Below are 5,000 nucleotides of genomic sequence, written 5' to 3' on the forward strand. Positions count from 1 at the left end.
GCTCCCAGGCCTGGAGGCGCAGGGGAAGCCTCCCCGGGCCCTCCGGACCCCGCCCAGGGCACCCTGCCACGCGGCAGGACCCAGGACGGAGCCCGGGGTGGGGAGGCCGCCCTCCCCGGGGCCCCCAAGGGCCCGGCCGGAGCTCCCGTACCCACACGAGCGAAGAGAGGCTCCCCAGCCACAACGGAACCCCGTTCCGGGCCTTTAGCAGTGCTGCGGGCCGGGGGCCGGGGGCCGGGGCCCGGAGCCGGAGACCCCGACCCGGGGCCCGACCGGGCCCCTGGACCCAGCCGGAGCTCCCGGGCTCGGAGGCACAAGGGGAGCCTCCCCGGGCCCTCCAGACCCCGCCCCAGGCACCTTGCCACGTGGCAGGACCCAGGACAGAGCCCGGGTTGGGGAGGCCGCCCTCCCCGGGGCCCCCAGGGGCCCGGCCGGAGCTCCTGAACCCGATCCAGCGAGGGGAGGCTCCCCGGCCACAACGGAACCCCGTCCCGGGCCTTTGGCAGTGCCGCAGGCCGGGGGACGGGGCCCGGGGCCGGAGACCCCGACCCAGGGCCCGACCTGGCCCCTGGACCCATCCGGAGCTCCCGGGCTCGGAGGCACAGGGGGAGCCTCCCTGGGCCCTCCGGACCCCACCCCAGGCACCCTGCCACGCGGCAGGACCCAGGATGGAGCCCGGGTTGGGGAGGCCGCCCTCCCCGGGGCCCCCAGGGGCCCGGCCGGAGCACCTGAACCCGATCCAGCGAGGGGAGGCTCCCCGGCCACAACGGAACACCGTCCCGGGCCTTTGGCAGTGCCGCAGGCCGGGGGACGGGGCCCGGGGCCGGAGACCCCGACCCAGGGCCCGACCTGGCCCCTGGACCCATCCGGAGCTCCCAGCTCGGAGGCACAGGGGGAGCCTCCCTGGGCCCTCCGGACCCCACCCCAGGCACCCTGCCACGTGGCAGGACCCAGGATGGAGCCCGGGTTGGGGAGGCCGCCCTCCCCGGGGCCCCCAGGGGCCCGGCCGGAGCTCCTGAACCCGATCCAGCGAGGGGAGGCTCCCCGGCCACAACGGAACCCTGTTCTGGGCCTTTGGCAGTGCCGCAGGCCGGGGGACGGGGCCCGGGGCCTGGGGCCGGAGACCCCGACCCGGGGCCCGACCGGGCCCCTGGACCCAGCCGGAGCTCCCGGGCTCGGAGGCACAGGGGGAGCCTCCCCGGGCCCTCCGGACCCCGCCCCAGGCACCCTGCCACGCGACAGGACCCAGGACGGAGCCCGGGTTGGGGAGGCCGCCCTCCCCGGGGCCCCCAGGGGCCCGGCCGGAGCTCCTGAACCCGATCCAGCGAGAGAAGGCTCCCCGGCCACAACAGAACCCCGTCCCGGGCCTTTGGCAGTGCCGCAAGCCGGGGGACGGGGCCCGGGGTCGGAGACCCCGACTCGGGGCCCGACCGGGCCCCTGGACCCAGCCGGAGCTCCCGGGCTCGGAGGCACAGGGGGAGCCTCCCCGGGCCCTCCGGACCCCACCCCAGGCACCCTGCCACGCGGCAGGACCCAGGACGGAGCCCTGGTTGGGTAGGCCGCCCTCCCCGGGGACCCCAGGGGCCTGGCTGGAGCTCCTGAACCCGATCCAGCGAGGGGAGGCTCCCCGGCCACAACGGAACCCCGTCCCGCGCCTTTGGCAATGCCAGGGGACAGGGCCGGAGACCCCGACCAGGGGCCCGGCCCCTGGACCCAGCCGGGGCTCCCAGGACCGCAGGCACAGAGGAAGCCTCCCTGGGCCCTCCGGACCTCGTCCCGGGCACCCTGCCACGCGGCAGGCCCCGGGACAGACCCGGGGATGGGGCGGCATCCGGGCCCATCCAGCTGCCGGCTGAGGACCGAGAGGGGTCCCAGAGTACCCTGTCCCTAGTAATCCGGAGGAAGGCTACCCCCCTTTCTTGTAACCCGCGCGCTCCGGTGACGGAGGGGACCCAAGGGATGAACGCACCTGGCCTCCTGGAGCCCTGGCTGGGATCTGGGAGGCGAATGGACCCTCATCGGGACTTCCAGGCCACCCAAGCCGTCTGGCCCCCCTTATAGGAAAGCATTGCGCGCGACCAGATGGCCGAGGGGAAAGGAGCGACCAGATGGCCGGCAACTGAAAGGGCTCCCGTCTGCCCGCCCAGAGACGAGCCATAGCGGTAGGGCTCCCGCCTGATCCAAGGGCTTGTGGGCTCTGCTTCCCGGGGGGGGGCTCGGGGACAGCGGCTGGGCCTCAGGCACGGAGAGGACCGACGGAGCTCTCGGGCCCGGGCGCCCCGGGGGGAGGACTGCCCAGGACCCGTGGAGCCCGTCCCTGGGCACTTTGCCACGCCACGGGCCGGAGGAGGGAAGCCCCGGACGCCTGGGAGGATGTTGCCCGGGCGTAGCCCATCTGGTCCCCGGCAAAGAACCACCAGCCTTGGAGGGGTCTTCCGGCACACCCTGCCCCTACTAATCCGGAGGAAGGCTACCCCCCTTTCTTGTAACCTGCGCGCTCCGAGTGACGGAGGGGACCCTAGGCGCGGACGCGCCTGGTCTCCTGGAGCCCTGCCTGGGATCCGCGAGGCGAATGGACCCTCATCGGGACTTCCAGGCCGGCCCGGCCATCTGGTCGCCCCATTAGAAAGCATTGCACGTGACCAGATGGCCGAGGGGGAAGGAGCGACCAGATGGCCGGCAACTGAAAGGACTCCCATCTGCCCGCCCAGAGCCGGGCCATAGCGGTAGGGCTCCCGCCTGCCCACCCACGCAGGGTTCTGGGGGCTCTGCTTCCTGGGGGCTCAGCGACCCCGGCTGGGCCTCAGGCGCTTGGAGGACCACCGGAGCTCTCGGGCCCGAGCGCCCGGGGGAGGACTGCCCGAGGCACCGTGGAGCTCGTCCCGGGCACTCTTCCACGCCGCGGGCCGGAGGAGGTCGCCGCGGACGCCTGGGAGGATGTTGCCCGGGCATAGCCCATCTGGTCCCCAGCAAAGAACCACCAGCCCTGGAGGGGTGTTCCGGCATACCCTGCCCCTACTAATCCGGAGGAAGGCTACCCACCTTTCTTGTAACCCTCGCGCTCCGAGTGACGGAGGGGATCCTAGGCGTGGATGCGCCCGACCACCTGGAGCCCTGACTGGGATCCGGGAGTCAAATGAGCGCTCATCGGGACTTCCAGGCTGGCCCGGCCATCTGGTCGCCCCATTGGAAAGCATTGCGCGCGACCAGATGGCCGAGGTGAGAGGTGCAACCAGATGGCCGGGACTGAAAGGACTCCCATCTGTCCAACCCCGAGCCTTCGCGCTAAGGTTCCCGCCTGCCCACGCAGGGCTCCGAGGCTGCAGGGCTCTGAGGCTCCAGGGCTGCAGGGCTCCGGGGCTGCCGGGCTCCAGGTCTGCAGGGCTCCGGGGCTGCAGGGCTCCGGGGCTCCGGGGCTGCAGGGCTCCAGGGCTGCAGGGCTCCAGGGCTACAGGGCTCCAGGGTGCAGGGCTCCAGGGCTGCAGGGCTCCGGGGCTGCAGTGCTCCGGGGCTGCAGGGCTCCGGGGCTGCAGGGCTCCAGGGCTCCAGGGCTGCAGGGCTCCGGGGCTGCAGGGCTCCAGGGCTGCAGGGCTCCAGGGCTACAGGGCTCCGGGGCTGCAGGGCTCCGGGGCTGCAGGGCTCCGGGGCTGCAGGGCTCCAGGGCTGCAGGGCTCCAGGGCTCCGGGGCTGCAGGGCTGCAGGGCTGCAGGGCGCCGGGGCTGCAGGGCTCCGGGGCTGCAGGGCTCCAGGGCTGCAGGGCTCCGGGGCTGCAGGGCTCCAGGGCTGCAGGGCTCCAGGGCTGCAGGGCTCCAGGGCTCCAGGGCTGCAGGGCTCCGGGGCTCCGGGGCTGCAGGGCTCCAGGGCTCCGGGGCTGCAGGGCTCCAGGGCTGCAGGGCTCCAGGGCTGCAGGGCTCCGGGGCTGCAGGGCTCCAGGGCTGCAGGGCTCCGGGGCTGCAGGGCTCCGGGGCTGCAGGGCTCCAGGGCTCCAGGGCTCTGGGCTGAAGGGCTCCAGGGCTGCAGGGCTTTGGGGCTGCAGGCCTCGGGGGGGGTTCGTAGACCACACGCTGGGCCTCAGGCATGGGAGGCCCGGCGGAGCTCCCGGGGCCCGGACGCCCAGGGGACCCATGGAGCCCGTCCTGGGCACTTTGCCTCGCCGCGGGCTGGAGGAGGGAGCACCGGACGCCCCGGGGAAGTGTCGTCCATGCTTGGCCCATCTGGTCCCCGCCTAAGAACCGCCATCCCCAGGAGGGGTGTCCCGGCATACCCTGCCCCTACTAATCCGGAGAAAGGCTACCCACCTTTCTTGTAACCCGCGCGCTCCGAGTGACGGAGAGGATCCTAGGCGCGGATGCGCCCGACCTCCTGGAGCCCTGACTGGGATCCGGGAGTCAAATGAGCCCTCATCGGGACTTCCAGGCTGGCCCGGACATCTGGTCGCCCCATTAGAAAGCATTGCACGCGACCAGATGGCCGAGGGAAAGGTGCGACCAGATGGCCGGGACCGAAAGGACTCCCAGCTACCCACACCGAGCCATAGCGGTAGGGCTCCCGCCTGCCCTTGCAGGGCTCCGGGGCTCTGCACCAGGGTCTCTTGTCCCAGGCAGATGGACACTTGGCAGGCCGCAGGACGTGGGATCCCAGGCCCTGACCAAAAATCAGGAGGCCCGAAGCCGGTCCCTGCTTCTCAACGCAGCCAGGCCGGGGAGATCGGGGAGCCTGCCCAAGCACGAGGGACCCCAGTCCCGGGCACAGGGTACCTCAGGTTGTGCGCTCGATTTCCACAATTTTTTTTCAAAATTCCGCGAAGAGGCATTCTGCAAATTCCGGCCAGCCCTAACCAAACTCCTACTTCCGCAAGGAAAAGACTTAGCCAGCCACACACCCACCTGGCCCGGTCCCTGCTTCTGATCCCAGCCAGGTCTGGGGAGCATCCCTTGGCCCGATGGACCCCGTCACGGGCACCCGGACCCTCACCAGGCTGCAGGACGGGTGCTCCCGCA

The sequence above is a fragment of the Triturus cristatus genome, chromosome 1_1 (genome assembly GCF_964204655.1).
Source record: "Triturus cristatus chromosome 1_1, aTriCri1.1, whole genome shotgun sequence".
NCBI lineage: Eukaryota > Metazoa > Chordata > Amphibia > Caudata > Salamandridae > Triturus > Triturus cristatus.